The following is a 23,537-nucleotide window of genomic DNA, read 5'->3' on the forward strand; positions in this document are numbered from 1 at the left end:
AAATCCTAGGGCACCACGGGGAGAGAGAGGTGGAAGAGGGAGAGGAGAGGTTGTTGCGCGGGAGATCCAAATGAGAGAGGGAGGAGAGGAGGGGGCGCATGGGGGGGTTGGGCGCCAGGGGCGCGCAGGGCCGGGTCGGACCGGGCCGGCTGGGCTGGGCTGGGCTAGGCTGGGCCGAGCCACTTCGCGGATTGAAAACCCACGACGTGCGCGGACCACTAAACGGAATTAAATCGCAAATCAAAATCCGGAACGGAACGAGACGAACACTCAACATCAGACAAAGAAATGTGCTTCGCCATGATGCAACACCCATGACACTTAGGTTTATACATGACACGGACACCTGTCGCTATACTGGTTTGAAATTGGGAAGAAGGAGCAAAACGGGGAAAGAGAAAAGAGAGTAACACCCGAATTTGGTGAGAGAAAAGAAGAAAAAAATTCTACCCCCAAATTCAGGGTGTTACAGTTTCCCAGTCTTAGCATGCTTTTGTTGATGATTTCGTTTACTCAACAAAAATAGAAAAGCTTAACTGTAAAAGGCAGAGGATTTCTGGGGATAAAGATAGCAACAGAGCCAGTTCAAGTAGCCAGTTCAATTACCACTGGTATGCTTGTTTTTCTTCTAGCGAAGCTGATTCGTTTCCAAACATTGTATGACTGAAGTTTGTGATTATGCAATTCTTCTTTGCAGCCTACTACAGGGGAGCAATGGGCATCTTACTTGTGTATGATGTCACAGACGAGTCATCTTTCAATAGTACTGACCCTTGGGTTACTTAAATGCCTTTTCATAGTCACTTCAGATTTGATGTCTGAATTCTGATACTATCATTGGTGCTGACTTGCAGACATAAGAAATTGGATCAGAAACATTGAACAGCATGCTTCGGATAATGTGAACAAAATTCTGGTGGGGAATAAAGCTGATATGGATGAAAGCAAACGGGTACGGAAATATACGCTATTCTGATCCACACAAGGATGTCATCAACATTTCTGAGAGCAGGATTTTTCGTTGCTATGTGTAATTTTCATTAGATTTTGATTGGTTTATCTTTTGCAAATATACCTCCTCTGATTGTTTTTCTATCTCATTTGTGGAGCAACATAGCAACTGTTGGGGACTTGTTCTCAAATGCTTCAAGAACAAGACAACATAGAAAATGTTAATCGGTTAAGTCCTTCGTCCTACGAAGCATTATTTCCCTTGGGATATAATGATTTTCGGACGAAGGTCACAAAGGGCGAACCTTTATAAATGCATTACATATTGACGAAGAATGAATTACAAGAAACATAAAGAATTACGTAGATCATCATATATCATTATTATATATAAATAAAAATAACATTGAATTACAGATGTACCTCCAATTTGAAGGAAATGAAAGTACAAGCGTGACGCAAAAGTGAACACCAAATCCGCGTGAACAGTACGGGGGTACTGTTCACCTATTTATAGGCACGGGGTACAACCCATACAAAATTACATACATGCCCTTTACATTTGGTGGTAATTCCATAGTAATCTATCGAGGTCTAAATGACCTTTTCATCTTCAAGTCGGTTCCCCTTTCTGCGAACATGCCAAAGCTTTCCTGCTTCACAGCTTCGGCGCTGTGTCAACCTTCGTATCTTTTGAGCTTCTCCCTCTCTGGTACGAGTCCGAAGATACCTGTTCACACATTGTACTCTAGAAACACTTTTAAATCATGTTTTTGAGGACCTTCGGAAGCCGAAGGCCCCCAACAGTAGCCCCTCGCAATATTAATTTGTTAAAATAATAAATTTAGATTGCGACATGGACGAAGGCTTTAAGCCGAAGGTCCGAAAAAACACCTTCCCTTTGCTAGAATAGCAACATTCACTGACAGGCGGGGTCTTTCCATTTTTACCGCACCGAGCGTATAAATAAGAGCATACCGCGAGCTCATTTGGTACGCTCTCTTGTCACTTGCTCTCGCTCGCTCGATTTTTAGCTTTTGCGCGCTAAGATTCCCTGAGTCTTTAGTTTTAAAGCTTCGGCTTTGAAAACAGTTTTTTAGTTTTTCCGAAGATGTCTGGAGACAAGAAAGCTGTTGCTGAGACGAAGCTGTCTCTTGATGAAGAGAAAAAGAAAACTGCTGGTGAGACGAAGCTGACTCTTGATGAGGAGAAAAACTTGGGGTTTCTTATAGCGATGTCGAAGACAAACACGGAAAAAATTACCAAGGAAATTCTGGAAGGCTTGTCTGAGGATACTGGTGACAGTGACAGTTATGATGTGGACAGCGGTAGCGAAGACTCCGAAGATCGTCCCTGGCGACCAAGCCATTCAGTTTATGGTAAATCAACTATCAAAGAGAATCATCTTGTCAACATGAGAGGAAGGTATTTTCAGGATTTGTCCATTGTGAGGGCCGATGAAGGAGAGAAGACTTGTCCACACCCTGAAGAAAATGAAGTCGTAGTATACCGAAGCTTTCTGAAAGCTGGGCTACGATTTCCCTTGAGTAGCTTCGTCGTGGAGGTGTTGAAAATCTTCGAAGTCTATCTTCATCAACTTACTCCCGAGGCAATTATAAGGCTAAATATCTTCGTGTGGGCCGCGAGAAGCCAAGGTCTGAAGCCTGATGCAAGAAGCTTCTGTAATATACACGAATTATTATATGAAACAAAGCCTTGGGGCAAAGAACAGTACCATAATAACTTTAGCTGCTACAGTTTCGTCTCTCGGTCCGGGGCAAGCTGTCCCGTACCAACCTTTCGGAAGAGATGGCCCGGGGATTGGATGACAGAATGGTTTTATGTGAAGAATGACCTATCAGCACGAGAAGATATCAAAGGTATAATTATGCGTCCTATTTGGCAAAGCTTCGGCCTTCGGAGGCCGAAGGTGGAAATGAATGAAGCCGCCGAAGAATGCCAGAGGGCCTTCGGCGTCATCTGCTCTTTTATTGGAACAAGAGATTTAGTACAAGAGCATATTGCCTTCCGGGTTTGGCCTCTTGCGGAGAAATGGGAAATGCCTCAAGAAACCATAAAAGAGGCCGACGAAGGTGGGCTTGTGAGGCTGAAGTACACCTTCAAGTTTGGAGATAAATTTACTGAGCCAGATGATGACTGGCTAAAGAGTATTGAAAATTTAAGTGACGAATTGCTTGGTGCTTATTCAAAGGCCGAAGATACTGCGATGTCAGCAGCCTTCGGAGGCCGAAAAAAGAAAAGGCTGAACCGGGTATTTGATGCAATTGGGTTTGTTTACCCTGACTATTGCTACCCCGTCCGAAGGCAGAAAAGAAAGAACACAACCTCTGCAAAAGAAGAAGCTGCAACTGCTCCTAGCGAGCCAGAGCCTGAAAGAAAGAAAATAAAAGTCCTCACTCACCGGCCGTGCTATATCGAACCAGCTTCGGTGCCGGAGTTTACCGAAAAATCTTCTTCGGCTACCGAGGCTAAAAAGCCAACCAGACCAGTCACGCCACCTGCAGCTGCAGGGATGACCGAAACGGCGAAAAAGATAGAACTAGAAGAACCGAAGGTTTCGCTGCCAGAAACAAAAGAAATGGCCGAAGCGCCATCCACAGAAAAAATTGGAGAAATGAAAAAACCAACCGAAGAAAAAGTACCAGAAATTGTGAGTCTTGTGCCAGCAGTGACTCCAAAAAGAAGAAGAATGGCCAATGTGCTAGATGTACTAGAAACAATTAAAACTTCAAGCACACCTCCGAAGAAGGCTGCTGCCATTCCTGAAACGACAACTGAAATTTCTGATAACAAAACTCCAGTGCAAGGGACTGAAGCCGAAGCTGGGTCCTCAGAGCCCGCGAAGATAGAATCCTTGGAAATTGAGGAAAAAATAACAAAGCCAACTTTTGTTGAAGAGATCAGAGTCATTGCCCCCGAAGCATCCATCAGAGTTCGTGATTATATTGTTCGTCATGCTTCGGGGAAAAAACTTTCAGAAAAAGAGGAGCAAGAGGCCCAGCATTACGCCCAAAAGCTGAAGTATCCAAAGGGGGCGTTAATATTCAATGGTAGTGGAGAAGAAGACTTTTTGTATTGTCTCCCTGACAACAAGGAAATTTCTGTTTGCCGGGAGATGAGCAAGAGCTTCGGATTCCCAACCTTAGAAGACGGGCTCTCGGTGCTGTCGAAGAACGATTTGGCCGACAGCCTGGCCTACAATAGCTTAAAGGTGCGACAAATGGGATCCTTGTATTCTTTGTTGATACCAAAAAAAACCTTTTGCTTGTTTTATTGAAACACACACACTTTTCTTTGCAGGGCCTGATACTTAGTAATGCCCTCAGGGCACAAAAAGATGCTGAAGACGAAGGGTGTACTATAGCCCTGAGCAACCTTCGTTCCGAAGTAATTGAACTGAGGAACGAAGGCCTCGAAAAAGATAAAATATTACACTCATTGGTAAATAAAATAAAGGAAGACAAAGCTGCGTTCAAGAGTCAGGCTGAAGCTCAGAAACGCGAAATAGAAGATCTTCGGAAACAACTGGCCAGAGCCAGGGAAGAACGTATACTTGAAGAAACAAGGCGAGAGCTCAGCGACCAATGGGCGGATCACTTGGAAGCAACTGTTGAAGAGCTTCGTTCATCCAAGAAGAGGTGCTATAACAAATCTATAGAATGTGTTAAGAAGTTGAAGGCTAGCTTCGCCAAGGTCGGCGCCTTCTCTAGTGAAGAAAACTTTATAAGAGGCAATCCCGAAGGTCCTATTGAATGGATCGACCACGAAGCTGAAGCCTTCGAAGAAATTTTAAATAGCCGTGGGGATATATGTGCTTTCTCTGGGGCCAGAGGAATTGCCACCATTCTAGAGAAGAAGGGCTGTGAACACGTAAAAATCTTAGCACAATCCGAAACTGCTTTGTCCTTTGAAGACGCAAAAGACCCTTCGGCCGAAGCAAGCATAATTGGTGGAAAGTTTTTTACTGATATCTGGGATAATGGTGGCCGAGAAATGGCAGGAGAAATTATTCAAAGAAGTGAAAAGGGCATTCACGATGCTAGAGAAGTGGCTAAGGCTGCTGAAAAGAGCACAGAGCCCGAAGGTCAATTAGGTATTAACTAATAGTTTGTATTGTGTTGTAATTTTTGGTTTTAAGCTTCGTTTTCCGTTTGTAATAGCAGCATAGCCGTGTCCTGTCCTTCAGATCCTGCTGAAGCGTCTCCAGGCCCTCAGCCGAAAGGAGACGATGAAATTAAAAAGATGGCCGAAGCAATCATGGACGAAGTCGTCAATCGACTCCTGAATGAGGCTGCAGAAGTTGTTCTAAAAGAAAATTGAACACTATTGTAAAGTAAACTTCTGAATTGTAACATTTTGTAATCCTGAATGTAATATACCCTTTTTATTGCTTAATTCTTTACGATGCATGAAACTTTACACGTACCGCTTTTTGAGTCTTTGACGAAAAAACACCTTCCCTTCTTTTCATGATTCGTGAAGAAGGATTTTTGTTTGTCACAACAATATCCAGTGTTCTGATGAATAATATCCAGGCTTCTTGACAATGTGAAGCTACTTAGCATGGTTTGCCCCTTTCAAAACATTCTTCCGAAGATCGATGTCACATCCCCTTCTTGTGCTTTATGCAATATGATGTATGATGCTTATGTTATGCGAAATGATGCGATGATGTTATGCTGAGTAAAATGTTGTTTATTCCGAAGATACACGTGTTCCTGTGACAAAACATACAAAATTTTTCATTATAAGCCTCCCTTAGGAGCTTCTTCGCCTTTTACTTCAGCGGAATCAGCGTTGACTTTTCGCTGTAAGCTCTGCATTCCCTTAGGAACGTCTTTGGAGCTTCTTCGCCTTTACTTTTGGCGGAATCAGCGTTGACTTTTCGCTGTAAGCTCTGCATTCCCTTAGGAACGACTTTGGAGCAAAAAACTTACACTGCGTTCCCTTTGGAACGACTTTTTTGTGACTTCGGCAACTTACTCTGCGTTCCTTAGAACGACTTTTTGCTGTTTCGAATAATTTTCGGTAGTCCGAAGGTCCTCTTGATTATCACAAGTCTTTAAACTTTAACAATTTAAGCCTGAGAAAAATATATTTTCCTTGTGGGAATCAACGAAAGTATTTATATGAAACCTAAACAATATCCTTTATTACAGAAAACAAAACTGGATAGAAAAGATTGCTATTAGGGTAGGATATTTGTCAATAGATGTGCTTTGACTCTGGCACGGTGCTGTTGACTGTACGAGCTTCGGACTGCTCTCGGAAGTCCCTTTGGTGTGGAGCATACTGGCTCCCTTCTGGCTGCTGTCCTTGCTGTAACGGGGGTGGAGGCGGAGGTTGTTGCCAAGAAGCTTGAGATTGACTCGCCGAAGCAACAGAAACTGCAGGGTGGTTGCCTACATACTCTGGGATGTAGGGCAAGTGATACGAAGCTGTATGCATGACCTGCTTCGGCTGAGCTTGTTGTGCTGCGGCTTCGGCTATTTCCTTTTGCTTCTGGATGGTAACATGACACATCCTGGTAGTATGGCCCTTGTTCTCACCACAGAATAAGCAAAAGATTCTTCTCTGTTGATCGCCAAATCTTCCTCCGAAGCCCCTGGCACCTCTGCCTCTTGGAGCTGGTGGTCGGAAGGGAGCTTGCTGTTGCCCCGAAGCCTGTGAGGAATATTGTGGCCTTTGCTGTTGGCTCCCCTTATCATCACTTTGTGTAGAGTTATGAATTGATCTAACATGCCTCGGGTAAAACCTCCCACCGAAGCCCCTGGTCATTTCAGAAAACCTGAAGGCCTCCTCCCTTCTTTGGCGAAAATCGTTATCGGTCCGAATGTACTCATCCATCTTCTGGAGAAGCTTCTCCAAAGTTTGAGGGGGCTTCCTGGCGAAGTACTGAGCTGACGGTCCTGGCCGAAGCCCCTTGATCATGGCCTCAATGACAATTTCATTGGGCACCGTTGGTGCCTGTGCTCTCAAACGCAAGAACCTTCGGACATACGCCTGAAGGTATTCTTCGTGATCCTGGGTGCACTGGAACAGAGCCTGAGCAGTAACCGGCTTCGTCTGAAACCCTTGGAAGCTAGTTAACAAGAGGTCCTTCAGCTTCTGCCATGAAATGATCGTTCCTGGTCGAAGGGAGGAATACCAGGTTTGAGCAACACTTCTGACAGCCATAACAAAAGATTTGGCCATGACCGCAGCATTGCCACCATAGGAAGATACTGTTGCCTCGTAGCTCATCAAAAACTGCTTCGGGTCTGAGTGGCCATCGAATACGGGAAGCTGAGGAGGCTTGTAGGACGGAGGCCAAGGTGTAGCCTGCAGCTCAGCGGACAGAGGAGAAGCATCGTCAAAAACAAAATTCCCATGATGGAAATTGTCATACCAGTCATCTCCGTTGGGAAAACCCTCCTGATGAAGGTCTTGGTGCTGAGGCCTTCGGTGTTGCTCATCCTGAGCAAGGTGACGAACTTCTTCAGAGGCTTCGTCTATCTGCCTCTGTAGTTCAGCTAGCCTGGCCATCTTTTCTTTCTTCTTCTGCACTTGTTGATGAAGCATCTCCATATCTCTGATTTCTTGATCTAACTCGTCCTCTGGTGGTGACGGGCTAACAGCCTTCCTTTTCTGGCTTCGGGCCTCCCGAAGAGAGACTGTCTCCTGATTGTGGTCCAGCGGTTGTAGAGCTGCAGTCCCAGGTGCTGAAGCTTTCTTCGGCGCCATAACGAAGGTTTATGATCGCCGAAGATAAAAAACTTCAAAGAGTGGAAGTGAGTTCACCGGAGGTGGGCGCCAATGTTGGGAACTTGTTCTCAAATGCTTCAAGAACAAGACAACATAGAAAATGTTAATCGGTTAAGTCCTTCGTCCTACGAAGCATTATTTCCCTTGGGATATAATGATTTTCGGACGAAGGTCACAAAGGGCGAACCTTTATAAATGCATTACATATTGACGAAGAATGAATTACAAGAAACATAAAGAATTACGTAGATCATCATATATCATTATTATATATAAATAAAAATAACATTGAATTACAGATGTACCTCCAATTTGAAGGAAATGAAAGTACAAGCGTGACGCAAAAGTGAACACCAAATCCGCGTGAACAGTACGGGGGTACTGTTCACCTATTTATAGGCACGGGGTACAACCCATACAAAATTACATACATGCCCTTTACATTTGGTGGTAATTCCATAGTAATCTATCGAGGTCTAAATGACCTTTTCATCTTCAAGTCGGTTCCCCTTTCTGCGAACATGCCGAAGCTTTCCTGCTTCACAGCTTCGGCGCTGTGTCAACCTTCGTATCTTTTGAGCTTCTCCCTCTCTGGTACGAGTCCAAAGATACCTGTTCACACATTGTACTCTAGAAACACTGTTAAATCATGTTTTTGAGGACCTTCGGAAGCCGAAGGCCCCCAACAACAACCAATCTTGATTTGCTATTTTATCTCACTTTTCTTTGACTTAATCGGCTTAAGTGTTATAGATCTCTATATTGACAAGTTTTTTGTCTGTAAACATCATGTATCTTCTAAGTGTGTCCACGACATATCTGGTTTTTATTGATTTCCGAAGCTATTTATTTTTACCTTGTAAATGGCTGAATGTCTCATTTGGTATTCTACATTTATATGTAGCTCAGTGATTGTAGCCAATTACATTGGCAATATACGCTATGCTGACCTCAGTTCGATGAACATTTTTACTGAGAGCTGCATTCTGCCCACAATAGCTTTACCAGTAATCTGGCCTTTTAAAATTGTTTATTTTTTAGTATTCTATGCATCTTTGGGATCTGATGGCTCAATGATTTCAACCAGTCACTCTTGATATATACGCTATTCTGATTGCTGCTGTTGAAAAAAATATCCATGAGAGCACCATTGTACCCTATCAACATGCTTTGTAGATACCTTTTCTCTTGCGTTCTGGAGTTATTTTTAAATTTTAGAAATTTTTTTACTAACTCCATGTTCATTCTTTTATCTTATTATTAGCTTTTCAAGTGGTGGTGAAGATGGATATGTAAGGCTGCATCATTTTGAATCTGACTACTTTAGCATCAAAATGTAGATAAAGAACAGACGAATCAGAGGTACCACTTTAGCTCTCAGCTATTTTATTAAGATTGGTTTGTTAATTTTGTTATCGCTTGCTACCTGTGTACTGTTGACATGGCATATTGTTTTTCTTGCAACCCGACCTTTTGGTTTGACTTTTTAGGTGGGTTTTCTGGTTATTATACACGTCAGATGTATCTATGGCATGTTCTAACAGATTGACAACGCTGAAACATCAATGATGTCTATCCTAAGAATTCCATTTCTTGCATCCAGACCGAAAGCCCTGTTGCTTATATTTTTAGGTCGTGTTTGTTTTAACCTTCATCCTTCAATTCCTTTTCAGGCTGTTTGATTACCAACCGGTTCAGTTTCTTGGTTCAGACTTCAGATGTTAGATGTTGCTGGTTGGCCATGGCGCATGTAGAGCAGGCTCAGATCCTAGGTTTTTGGTCTGCTTGTTTGATGATGTTGCTCTGGATAAGCAGCTTTTTGGTCTGCTTGAGGAATTTGTACACACTTGGCAATGAAAAGATCCTTGGACTGAGTTGTCATTCTCGCTCATGTTTCCAGTTTTGTTTCGATTTGTAGTGCTCACATTTCAAAACCTGTGTTTTAACTCTACATATGAGGCTGCTGTATTACTGAATTGGCTAAACGGCTAAATCTACTACGTTCCCCACTTAAACTTAGGGCTTGTTCGGTTAGCTCTCAATCCATGTGGATTGAGTGGGATTGGGTGGGTTTAAATGCCTTAATTTTTTTCAGTCCCATCTAATCTATGGGTAACGGGATTAACCGAACAAGCTCTTAAATCACTGAACGATCAAGGTCGAGAGGTTCGACCGCCCCTCATGTGGGCTTCAGCCTACACTAGGTCAGTGTCCGTGCGTTGCAACAGAATCATATAATACCATGATAACTTATGAATAAATGTGTATTATACTGTGATGAGATGGAGGATGGCGTTCTCAAGCTGTTCGGGATGATGTCGAAGCGAAACTCGGGCCACGGTCGAGCACCGAGCTCACGATGCACGCGAGGTGGAGGGGGCAGTCTCGGGGAGGGGGCAATCTCCGGGATATGGTAGTGGAGTGGTGGCGCGCGGTCGAGAAGGTGTACGTGGGAGCCAGTGGAGGGATGACGCAACGGGCGGTACAGAAACGTCAGGGTACAAATCGACCTAAGGCTCTTAATTCGTATTTTCCCGTTCACCTAGCAGAAATAGATTAACCCTAGGATACTTTTTTCTTTTTTTGTTATTTCCTCGATGTGTATTTTACATACCACAGTAATTTGCTATAGAGATTTTCTATTAATTAAAGGTATTATTGTTGGAATAAATTGTTATTTAATTTGATACACTGTGATCGCTAACATTGATGAATTAAGAGAAACGGAAAGAGAGGGATTCAAACCCTCGGTAAACAAAAGTCTACATAGCAGTTCCAATGCTACGCCTTGAACCGCTCGGCCATCTCTCCTACATAATCTTATTATGGAAAATAAACTGAGTGAATAGCGAGTTTTTGTATTCTTGCAGTACATGTACAGCCACAACGGCTCGGGAATTCCATGGCTCTATTGGATTGGATGGAAAAATTACCCTGACGTTTCTCTACCGCCCGTTGCGTCATCCCTCCACTGGCTCCCACGTACACCTTCTCGACTGCGCGCCGCCACTCCACTACCATATCCCGGAGATTGCCCCCTCCCCGAGACTGCCCCCCTCCACCTCGCGTGCCTCGCAGACGGGCGACCTCGCATCGCGGGCTCGGTGCTCGATCGTGGCCCAAGTTTCGCTTCGACATCATCCCGAACAGCTTGAGAACGCCATCCTCCATCTCATCACAGTATATACACATTTATTCATAAATTATGGTGGTATTATATGATTCCGTTGCAACGCACGGGCACTGACCTAGTTGATATTAAAAGCAACATGGAATTAAATTCTATCATACATTTATATACATCAAAGTCTTGTTTACAACCATGTATGCATCACACATTATATACATCAAAGTTTTCACTTAAGCTCTAATAACTATCTCGGCTAAGAGATAGTCTACTAATTTCTGTTAGTATTCTAAACTCTGGCAAAGCTAATGTTCCGGAAGCATCGTGATATTTCCCTTCTGCGGGAATGACCTCTTTCAATATGAATGTGCACAGGTCCTCAACTATGCCATACAATGCACCTTCAGTCAAGTTCTCCAGGCTTCCTTTTTGAAATTGCTGTAAAGGAAGTTTATAAACATCATCTATTTATACTCAATAATAACACATTTGCATCTTTAATGACATAAATACATACGTGACTATTACTAATAATACCTTGCCAGGGTTCGTGATGTATCGTCCGTTCATTCTCATGAACTCGCACACGTAGAACCCACATAAGACCGATCCGGGTGGTTGCTTGTGGCACTACATAACGGGAGATTGGTTATTTAGTTGCAACATTGTCCTATGTACGTACATGTATGATATGTATTCATAAATTCACATACTTACCGGCCAGTTATAATGGATGTCTAGTGGCACGCCTTTTTTGGACGTGTCGTACTTTCCACCATGTAGCTTATAAAACCTAAATGCCCTGTGATCTCAAATAGAATCACCATGTTATTCTACAATTCTCATCGATATAAGTATGCATGCATAGAAAAGGCTTACAACTCTAAGATGCTGAGGAATTTTGAATAGGCCGAAGGCTCGGTGTGCAAGGAGTCAAGCACCAGCACCTTTGTGCTCATCAGAAGCATGCCAGCTCATAAGTTTGGCATCCTCAGGGTTAGCGAACAAACACCTCAATCGATCGATGACGGGGAGGTACCACATCACCAAAGCAGGAATCTTTTTGAGCGCATAATAGTCTACTTCTTTTTCTTTGCTCGTGGATTTTGAAGTCTTCTTTTTGGCTTTCTTTCGCTTCTACCCTTTAGACACAGATGCAACACACTCTTCCTCTCGATAGTCTTTATTCGTCTTGTACCTACTTGCAACACACTTTGGGCAGCTCTCCAAGTCTTTATAATCATCACCTCGATAAAGGATACAGTGATTTCTACACGCGTGGATCTTCTCCACGCCCATAGTGAGTGGACTGATTAGTTTCTTTGCATAGTACGTGTTAGCAGGCACTTTGTTCTCCTTTGGAAGCATGTCTGCGATAATACTCAAGAACGCATCGAAGCCAGCATCAGACAGACCATATCTAGCTTTTAACATCAACAACTTTAACACAGACCGGAGCGTCGTGAACTCTTTGGTACAGCCCTTAGACTCGTCGTACAAAGGCTCTTCTGCTGCCTTCTTCAGGGACTCCATACCTTTCATGAAGAACATCGATGGATCTGTATGACGACGCAACATTGCCTCTAACAACTCTGCATCTTCCTCGTCCATAACATTTGGCAGAACATGGGTTCTTTCACGTTCATTTCCTCCGGCGTAACCATGATCAGTAACATTTGGCACTACATGTTCGCTCTGTGGAAGAGGTTGTTGTGTCTCGTGAACGAACTGAAAGCTGTCGTCGATGTTCGCAGGGTTTCCAGCTGTATAAGGCGAAGAGCTACCCTCTCCATGCTTTGTCCAAATTATGTAATCCTTCACAAATCCTCAGCATACCAGATGAGATATGATTTGTTCTGTGTCATCAAATACAACAGCATTTTTGCAGTCCATGCATGGACAATATATGTGCTTTGTCTTTGTTCTCCAAGCATGGTTCTTAGCGACAACAATAAACTTATGGACCTCAGATATGTATGATGGATCTAGCCTTGATAAGTTATACATCCAGGATATCCTCTCCATCATCACCTGTAAAAAAAGTAACATAAAACACATGGTGAAACCCTATATCCAAAAATGTGGCTAAAATGTGAAACCCTATATCCAAAAATGTAGTTAGACTACTTTATCTCTTCCAATAAAAGTAGTTAGACTACTTTATCTCTAAATCATGGTAAAACCCTATATCCAAAATGTGGCTAAAATGGAGGAAAAATGAACAAAATTTGGCAAAAGAAACATAAGCCAAACTTTCCTAGCAACTAATAAACAAAAAATTTTAATACCCAAACCTATCTCTAACACATGGTGAAAGCCTAGTTTCAAAATATAGTTAAAATAGGTTTCCACTGGCGGTTCTGTTACACCAACCGCCAGTGGAAACATCCTATTTCCACTGGCGGTTGTGTTAAGATAACCGCCAGTGGAAATAGGTTTCCACTAGCGGTTGTGTTAAGATAACCGCCAGTGGAAATAGGTTTCCACTGGCGGTTCCCAAGCCGGGCCCACCTCGTTTTTTTACTAGCGCGCGATAACTGAAACCGCCAGTGATAATTTATGGGTGTCGCAGGCTATGAGCTCTTTTCTACTAGTGAGAAACTCTCCAGATCGTTGCAATTATTTACACACCTTAGCATATGTTCAGGAGTCTTGACTCCTCGAACCTTCAGTGATGTGCTTAGCTTTAATACATGTCAAGAATATTCATGAAATAGATGCTTAGATCAGAACAAAGTTGTGTTTAGATAAATAATTGTTCAAGGCATGATAAAGCATTCAATATAAGTTCAGAGTGTTACTTAATGCAAAATTTAATATAGAATTACTAGTAGCCAAAACTCGAAGTAGCACCAAATAAGAGAGAATTTGAACCACATAAACTTTAACAACTGTATTGGAAAGGTTGAGAAGTTAATGAGATTGACAAATCAATAAGGCAGCTACGTATGTCAGATAAGAACAGATACATAACATTTATTTAAGTAGGGAACCATAGCAACCGAGACAACTATTAAACAAAAAATGTAAAGCTGCGATGCTCCATAACTGCTGCAAGGAAAGTTATATGTAGGCTATCTTTTAAAGGCGAGAGGCATCGCCTTGTTCCTTCAAATATCTCCGGGAAGATGAACTTTCAAGATTCCTAGCTTCATGTAAAGTAGAACCAAACACATCATCTATCGCCATAGTCCTCATTGCTGTCGTCATAACCTCGTTTTCATCTATGTCATATTGTCATCAAGATCAACTTACTCTCTTGGAGAGTACTTAGTTTCATCAAATACAACGTCACTAGTGACTTCACTAAACCCGAAGATTTGTTGAAGACCCTATATGCCATTGTATTTCAATCATAACCAAGTAAAAACCCTTCAACGGCTTTGGGAGCAAAATTTGAATGTCTACATTTCTTGACCAAGATGTAACATTTGCTCTCAAATACACGAAAATAAGAAATATTGGGTTTGTTACCGGTTAGGAGCTCATATGCCGTCTTCTTAAGGAGGCGATGAAGATAGAGACGGTTTATGACATCATAGGCCGTATTTATGGCTTTCGACCAAAACCGCTCCGATGTCTTGTATTCTCCTAGCATTGTCCTTGCCATATCAATGAGCGTCATGTTCTTTCTCTCCACTACACCATTTTGTTGTCTAGTGTAGGAAGCGAAGAACTCATGCTTGATGCCTTCCTCCTCAAGATATTCCTCCACTTGAAGATTTTTAAACTCAGATCCGTTGTCGCTCCTTATCTTTTTCACTTGTAGCTCAAACGCATTTTGAGCCCATCTTAGAAAGCGCTTGAGAGTTTCTTGGGTTTCATATTTATCCTGTAAAAAATACCCAAGTGAAGCGATAATAGTCATCAACAATAACAAGACCATACTTACTTCCACCGATGCTAAGATAAGCAACGGACCCGAAGAGATTCATATCGAGAAGCTCCAATGGTCTTGACGTCATCATCACGTTCTTACTTGGATGACATGTTCCCACCTATTTCCCTGCTAGACACGTTGCACAAGGTATGTCTTTCTCAAAACAGACATTGGTTAGTCCTAACACATGTTCTCCATTTACAAGCTTATGAAGGTTCTTCATCCCAACATGTGCTAGATGACGATGCTAAAGCCAACCCATGTTAGTCTTAGCAAGTAAACATAAATCTAAATCGACATTTTCTTTAGTAAAATCTACTAAATAAAGCTTACCATAAGATACACCTTTAAATACTAAAGAACCATCACTTCTTCTAAAGATAGTTACATCAACATTTGAAAATAAACAATTATATCCCATGTGACATAACTGACTGATAGAAAGCAAAATATATCCAAGCGATTCTACCAAAAAGGCATTAGAAATGGAATGCTCGGTAGTAATTGCTATTTTACCTATCCCCTTTACCTTGCCTTGGTTCCCATCTCCAAAGATAATCGTGTCATGGGAATCCTTATTCCTGACATAGGAGGTGAACATCTTCTTCTCCCCTGTCATGTGGTTTATGCATCCGCTATCAATAATCCATCTTGAGCCCTTGGATGCATAAACCTGCAAGGAAATTAGGCTTGGGGTTTAGGTCCCCCGACTTATGTTGGGTCCTGTCAGGTTAGTTACATAAGATTTTGGAACCCAAATGCAAGTTTTACCTTTCTTGCATTTCGGTCCCCACATTTGTAGCATCAATTCTATCATCCTTGTAATAAATTACATAGTATGCATCAAAACTACAGAATAGAATAGAAGGTCCATGAGATGCATTCCTATCCTTAAGTGCATGAGAGACAACATGAGATGCATTGCACCTAGTTCTACTCCTACTAGAACCACTAGATGAAAGAAACATAGTGCGAGGAGTAAAGACACCATCATGATGCTTTCGAAACGTAAAACTATCATTATAAATATCATGATGAGCATTATGAGAAACATTCTTAACATGAGAATACAAACAAGCATGGTTCTTCTTTTCATGAAAAGAATGTGAGCTACTGAAAGGGAAATGTGCCCTTGGGCCATTTCTATAATGTTTTGGTGATTAAGTGTCCAACACATAGTGAATGAGATATTGTGTGCCAAACAAGCAAAAAGGTGCAAACCATGTAACGAGGTACGTTTCTAGACTTAGTACATTGTTTTGAGTACTAACGTATTTTGTCTAAGTGCCAGAAACAGACAAAAGAAGAAAAGAAAAAAGATGCAAAAGACTTGGCTTGGTACAGCCAAATTACAGCTCGGCTTGGCACACCGGACTGTTCGGTGGTGCACCGGACAGTGTCCGGTGCGCCAGGCTGAACTCCGGTGAACAGGCCACTCTCGGGAAAATTTGGCGGCGTACGACTATAATTCACCAGACTGTCCGGTGGTGCACCGGACTGTCCGGTGAGCCAACGGGCGCCAACGCAACGGTCGGTCGCGCAATCTGCGAGCGACGCGTGGCCCGCGCCAACGGTCGGTAGGGGGCACCGGACTGTCCGATGTGCACCAGACAGTGTCTGGTGTGCCAACTGCCACGAATCTACAATGGTCATCTGCGCCAAATTAGGAAGGAGATCCGCACCGGACATGCTACAATGACTGTCCGGTGGTGCACCGGACTGTCCGGTGGTGCACCGGACTGTCCGGTGCACCACCCGACAGAAGGCAACTTTGGCCTTCCTTGTTGGCCTCCAACGGTTCCTAGCTGCCTTGGGGCTATAAAAGGGACCCCTAGGCGCTTGGAGGAGAAACCCAAGCATACTCTAAACATTCCAAGACTTCTAGTCCTCACTTTCACGCAATCGTTCATCGTTCTTGAGATTGGAGCACTTTTCAAGTTGTAAACTCCCCACACGTGTTTTGTGTGCTCATCTTCTTACTTGTGTGCGTTTTTGCATTGTGGATTTAATTCTATTGTGTGTTGCTCTTCCCAACCTTACTCCGTGCTTTCTTTGTGATCAAGCTTGTAAGGTCGAGAGGCTCCAACTTGTGGAGATTCCTCGCAAACGGGAAGAAAACTATAAGGAAGAATATCGTGGTATTCAAGTTGATCATAGGATCACTTGAAAGGGGTTGAGTGCAACCCTCATCCATTGGGACGCCACAACGTGGAGGTAGGCAAGTGTTATACTTGGCCGAACCACGGGATAAACCACTGTGTCTCTTGTTGTCTTTCTCTGTGATTATTGTGATTCGCAAGAGCTCGCTCTATAGCCACTTGGTTCTATTGCACTCACATCTTTATAACCAAACTTGTGGCTATTTAGTGTTGAATTTTCCAGGATCACCTATTCATCCCCCCTCTAGGTGCTCTCAATTGGTATCAGAGTCGTTCTCTTCACGTAAGGGACTAATCGCCCGAAGAGATGGATCCTAAGGGAAAGGGGATGGTGGTCAACGATAAGGAGGAGTCCATCTTCAACAAGCCAAGAGATGACAAGCCCACTGACTCTGGCTCGAGTCACAAGAAGGACGGGAAGAAGAAGAGGCGCATCAAGAAGATCGTCTACTATGACAGCGACGAATCTTCCTCTTCACCAAGAGACGACGACGACGAGAAAAAGAAACCGGTTAATTCAAATTTTTCATTTGGTTATTCTCGTACTCCTTTCAATTCCAATGCTCATTTGCTTTCAATTCCTCTTGGTAAACCTCCACACTTCGATGGAGAGGACTACTCTTTTTGGAGCCACAAAATGCGTAGTCACTTATTTTCTCTCCATCCTAGTATTTGGGAGATAGCTAAAAATGGAATGCAATTTGATAGTACGGATAACCCTATATTTATTAATAAGAAAATTCATAAAAATGCACAAGCTACCACTGTTTTGCTAGCATCCTTGTGTAGGGATGAGTACAACAAGGTGAGCGGCTTGGACAACGCCAAGCAAATCTGGGACACCCTCAAAATATCACATGAGGGAAACGATGCCACCATGATCACCAAAATGGAGTTGGTGGAGGGCGAGCTGGGAAGATTCGTGATGATCAGGGGAGAGGAGCCAACACAAACGTACAACAGGCTCAAGACCCTGGTCAACAAGATTAGGAGCTATGGAAGCACAAGATGGACGGACCACGACGTCGTCCGACTTATGCTCAGGTATTTTACTGTTATTGACCCTCATCTTGTGAACCTCATCCGTGAAAATCCTAGGTACACAAAGATGACGCTCGAGGAGATACTCGGAAAGTTTGTGAGCGGGCGCATGATGGTGAAAGAAGCCCGATATGTAGACGACACGCTTAATGGTCCATTACCCGTCTACGAGCCTCAACCTGTTGCTCTCAAAGCAACAAGCAGCAGGGAGGCGCTACCTGTGGCAGAACCACCCGAATTATTCCAGTTTAAGTGCCTAAGTCACGCCCCAGGGGTCGTAACACACTTAAATCGGAATAACCCGTCAGTCCCTCAGATCTAGTCTGATAGAGCCACTTAACCAGGATCAAATTCCACAATCCCACTCGAAGGTGAGTCACAGAAGAAATACAATAAAACAGGAAACCTCAAATTAAGTACTGAGTTATTACATAAATCGGAGTTTTTGAGTAGCAAATAAAGTTCACAAAATAAAGTGCAGCGGATAATCGATGTCGTCGGTAATGAGGAAATGGGCAAGGCCTAGCCCACTACTCCTCATGCTCCTCTCCTGCCGGAGCAACATCCCACTCGACCGTCCAACCCGGTGGCAGGGTGGTAGGCCAAGTCACACCATCAACCAATTCCTGCATGGTACCTGCAAAAATTGTGCCACAAGCAAGGCTGAGTATACTAATACTCAGCTAGACTTAACACGTGTGAGGAGTCTACTCCTCTACCTCTAGACTATGCAGCTGTTTGGCTGAGGGGTTTGGTTTGCCAAAAGCACTAGCTGTTTCTAAAATCAATTTTTTTTAGCTTTTCAATTTCTACCATCATTAACTTAGCTAGATTTGCTCCTTCTAAGCATACATGGTAACAATCAATTAGTTCAATCAACAAGTTATCTCATGTAGTCCACATTTCACTTCTTACTCGATGCAGTACAAGGAATCAAGCAGTCTCATTAGCTGCGAGAAGCAGACGATTCGAATCGAGTTTTAAACCTTTCAAGGTAAACCTAAACACACGGCATGTCAGGGTACTCCGACCCCGCACATGACAACCGTCCCCATCGATTCCCCGTTCGCGTCCAGGCCTCACCGCCTTGGCATACAATGTTCCACTGACCCCGGCTGCCGCCGTGCAGTGACCGCACTTGTACCCACCATAGCTAGCATGGGAGACCCAGTCTCAGGTCGCATGAGGGATAAAGTCCGCGCCCGGCTTCACTCAGGTACTAGGTTTACCGGTTACCATTTTTCCCGGCATGTGCTTAGTACGTTCAAAAGCTTGACTCAGGTATCCACACATTAATCCTTAATTCATTTTTCCCGTCTCATGGACAAGGCATCCTCCCTGGATCCAAATCCATAGACCAACATAGATCCCGTTATCAAGATGAATACAATCAATTCCTGACCTCGCGCGAGTGCTAGAAAAATCACTCAACTTCTACCGAGATCCTGATTAGCAAGCAGCTACTCGACCTAGCATACTAGTATTCATCTCAAAAAGGAATCCTAAGTTCATGCAACTAGAGGTTTCAAGCAACTCCTACACTTAAGTGCACATTGCAATCCTACAAGCATTAAGTGTAGTAAAGTAGCATATAATAACATGGTTATGCATAAAACTGGGGCTTGCCTTCAATTGCTAGGGCTGCGGGGAGATCCTCAATAGCAGCCTCTGAAGCCTGCTCCTGGTCCTCCTCTTGGACAGGTCCTTGCTCGGGGATGAGCACGTACTCTCCGTCGGCAAGATTACAATCTAATGAATGCAATGCGTAAGATATATGCATGATATGATATGTGCTTTTAGAAATTACAACTTTTAAAGGTGTAGGATCTTTTGAGTTTAAAACAAGTTAACTTTACTTATGTAAAACCCTTAGTGGTATACTTGGTAAATTGGGTTAGACTTAGCTAAGGTAAGTGGTAGGTTTATTTTTTTGGGGTTCCACTGAATTCCTTTTAAGTCTTAGGGATAAATGATAAGTTCTCAAGTTAGACTTATTGGGATGAGGTTTATTCCTTCTTCTCTTTTCTTTTATTCTCTTTAATGTTTTGGAGTAGGTTTGAACTACAAGTTACTTTTATAAAATTCTAAAAATTCCACAAAAATTACAGTGGCTTGTTACTGGTGTATGTTTCCCTGTCTCAAAATTTGGGGTCAGCAAGTGAATAGTTTTCTCTGGAAAAAATTATTAAACTCTGGGGCAGAAGGGGTGCTTTGAACTACAACTACTATTTAACAGTGGGTAATTCTCTAAAACTTATTTTTGCTGGCTTTTAGGTGTTATAACATGACTTGATACAAATTTCTAATCATTAATACCTCTTAATAAATTTTCTATGGTTTTCACAAGTTTCTAGCCAAATGGGTGCTTTCTACTACCACTATATTTGAAAAATATCAAACAACAAAGTTCTTATTTTTCATAGTTAGTATTTTGTGCAAGAGCAATCATTCTGAAGTTTGGCTTCTTTTTGCTTAAGGGAAGGGGTGGTTTGCATTATTTGAATTAAGTGGTCTTTCTCTTTAATTATTAGCAAAAGGTATGGGTTTACTTCTTCTTCATGGGTTTGCATTTTTCTGTGGTAGTTTACCTCATCATGAGCTTAGCAAATTTTTGGTTGCCTATTATCACATTAAAAGGGGTTGTTCATGATTTATTTGGAAAATGCCTTATTAGCACCTTGTATTTATTTTCTTTACTTAAAAAGTTGGGCTGAGGTGCTCTGTATTTTTGTAGTGGGGCTCTGATGGTTATAAGTCCACTAGATTTTTATTAATCATTTTGGTTATAGTTTTGTAACTCTAATAATTGATTTTCAGTCTATATGAGGCTAAACAAATCATCTTAATTAAAAACTGGTCCAAATTAATGGTCTCTGCATTTTTCCTAGGTTCTCTGTTGCATAAGTAAACTAGGAAAAATATTATTAATCACTGTTCATTAATTTCTAAGGCCTTTCTGATTTTCTCTAAGTTTTGGACAAATTAGCTTTAAATGAAAAACTACATCATATTTTTCAATGCTGGGGTTCCTACTATTTTTAAATAGTGTCTAAATAAGGTTTAAACATCTACAAATTTTCTTAAGTTCAGCACAGAAGAAAAACAAATTTTCCTTAATTAAACAAGGTTTAGTGGGTTTCTGTTTTTAATTTTAAACTTTAAAATTTTGAACAGAAAGCATGGAGTTTACTATTTTTAAATGATAGATCATAATATTCAAGAGCTAGCAAAATTGGTTTGACAACTTTTTATTAAGATTTCATCAAGTTATGGGTTTTCTAAGTTCTCTGATCATTTTAAAAAGAATAACAGAATTGATTAAATGGAAATCCACTTTGCACTGGGGTCCCTGGCAATTTTCTAAGTTTCCCTCGAGAATCAGTCCTTAGGTTACTATTCACATGAGTCACTGACATTACAGAAAACCCCTCGGGTTCTACCAATCCTAACCCGAGGTCCTTCTTCTACCTTAAACAGTAGCCGCGGCGGAGAAAAGGGCGGAGGGGCTTACCGGCGGCGAGGTTGCTCCGGTGAAGTGGTCGAGGATGAAGGGGAGGTCTCGGGGATCACAACGGTGTGCGGAACGCTGTCGGAGATGGCCGGAGTCGGTCGGTCCACGCGCGCAGGCGGGGATGCTCGTCGGCGGCGAGGAGACCGGCCTTGTCACGGCGAGATAGTTCAATCAAATAGGTCAGGGAGGTCCACGGGATGCCAGAGAAGATATGAGCGAAAGGAATTGGGCGGAGACTCACTGGATAGCTCGGTCCACGCGCGGCGGCGGAAGACTGAAGTCCAGTGAGGTCGATCTCGGGCCTCCGGTGAAATCCGGCCGGGTCCGAGGGCTTGGCAAGCTTCACGGGCTACTGGCGGAGCTAGCCGAAGCACTGGCTGGGCTTGAGGGTGGCTGGAGTGGGCTGGCCACGGTGGCCGAAGCTCTGGCGGCAATGGCGGGCGGAATTAAGCTCGCCGGAGCTAAGGAAAGGTGGCTGGCCGGAGAGGGTGAGTGCGGGGCGAAGAGAGGTGCACCCGGGGAGGCTTTATAGGCGCGGGCGGGCACGGCCGAGGGCGTGGGCGCGCGGAGGACTTGACCGGACGCCGGGGTGAGCGCGCGCGCGGGTTGGGCGAGCTCTGGCGTGCTCACCAGGGTCGAACACGTGTGCCCGTGCGTTCTGCCCAAGTTCTGGCGCGTGTGGTCGCTCATCCGAGCCTGCTCTCGCCTTGGTCAGTGCACAAAACCTCTTCTCCTCCCTACAAGCTACCATTCTTGTGTGGGGGTCATAGGATTTTGCCTACTGGTTGCAGAGATATGGAGCCAGGAAATCTGGTCTGTCTCCCTGCCCAAACCCGAGGCAAATCCAAGGTTTTGTCATGTCTAGGGCTCGCGTCCCAATGCCATCTTCTGGCACACGACAGAGGGGTTAGTTAGACACAATTTTGTCAATGGGGCCATTAGGATTCGAGTTAGGGATCAAGGTGAACATCCCTGATCTTTGGCTCAAGGTCTGAATTTCAGAATTCTGAAATTCAGAAATCCCAATGAGTCCCCACATGAGAAGCTTGATTTGGGGTTTTATTTGAGTTATTTTGGCTAAGCTTTCTCAACATTTCTTGTTGCCCATTAAATATTCTTCAATTTTCATAATTGGCTCAAGTCATAATTTTAAACTTTTCATTCCCTTTTTCTTATTTTCTTGAATTTTGCTCATGGGGCTCACTTAGGGTTCTTAATTAGGGTTGCACATTTTTATCTTTTCAAAGACTCAATTGTTTTGATCATGTTACTTTTAAGTATATACTTGGTGAATTCTTTATTACTTAAGTTGTTTTGATGCTCATGCTTACTTTGGTTCACATAAAATGATGGTTCTTGGTTTGGCATTTGAGAAAAACCCTGAGTGACACTGGGGTGTCACAGCCTTCCCCCCTTAAAGGAATCTCGTCCCGAGATTCGGGCCAGAGTCCTCCCAGGGTGAAGCGAAGGGTGAGACTGATAGGAAAAAGGGTGATGATTGTTATTATTAGGGCAAAACTGCTCTTCGAATGTCATTCTCTTTGCAACTTCAGAAGGAAGTCCTTTTAAGTTTTACTTTATAGTTTCTTCATTCTAAATTGAGATCATATTTTTGAAAATTAGATTCGAAAGGCAGGAGGAGGGGTTGAGGGGTGATTACGTACCAGCTTCGTTAGGTAGGTAATCGGGAAAGTTGGATCTCAGGAATTCCTCGGTTTCCCAAGTAGCTTCCTCCTCTGAGTGATTACTCCACTGGACCTTGAACATCTTGATCGATTTAGCCCGAGTTGATCTTTCCTTGCAATCTAGAATCTTGGAGGGGTACTCTTGGTACGATAGATCTGGCTCTATCTCCAATTCTGGTTCTGCTATGATCTCGGTCCGCAATCGAACACACTTCTTCAGCTGAGATACATGGAATACACTGTGAATGGCAGACATCTTTGAAGGTAACTTTAGCTTGTATGCCACGGGTCCACATGCTTCGATGATCTCATAAGGTCCAATGTAACGAGGGGCTAGCTTGCCTTTGATCCCAAACCTCTGCACTCCCTTGGTGGGTGATACCTTGAGGTATACGAAACTTCCCACCTCGAACTGGAG

General features: G+C 43.1%; 1 long non-coding RNA gene and 3 other non-coding genes across 4 annotated transcripts; 3 read left to right on the forward strand and 1 right to left on the reverse strand.

The window, feature by feature from the left end:
* Window positions 1–591: 591 nt before the first annotated feature.
* LOC103638124 (uncharacterized) lies at window positions 592–880 on the forward strand. The gene is made up of 3 exons (XR_558576.2): window positions 592–611; window positions 698–763; window positions 855–880. It is a non-coding gene; the product is annotated as an uncharacterized lncRNA (long non-coding RNA).
* A 7,738-nt stretch (window positions 881–8,618) lies between these two features.
* LOC118473477 (small nucleolar RNA U54) lies at window positions 8,619–8,697 on the forward strand. The gene has a single exon (XR_004852894.1). It is a non-coding gene; the product is annotated as a small nucleolar RNA U54 (small nucleolar RNA).
* An 86-nt stretch (window positions 8,698–8,783) lies between these two features.
* On the forward strand, window positions 8,784–8,863 carry LOC118473478 (small nucleolar RNA U54). The gene has a single exon (XR_004852895.1). It is a non-coding gene; the product is annotated as a small nucleolar RNA U54 (small nucleolar RNA).
* Window positions 8,864–10,440: 1,577 nt separating this feature from the next.
* TRNAS-GGA (transfer RNA serine (anticodon GGA)) lies at window positions 10,441–10,527 on the reverse strand. The gene has a single exon. It is a non-coding gene; the product is annotated as a tRNA-Ser (tRNA).
* Window positions 10,528–23,537: the final 13,010 nt, after the last annotated feature.

Source organism: Zea mays, chromosome 9 (genome assembly GCF_902167145.1).
Source record: "Zea mays cultivar B73 chromosome 9, Zm-B73-REFERENCE-NAM-5.0, whole genome shotgun sequence".
NCBI classification, from domain to species: Eukaryota; Viridiplantae; Streptophyta; class Magnoliopsida; order Poales; family Poaceae; genus Zea; species Zea mays.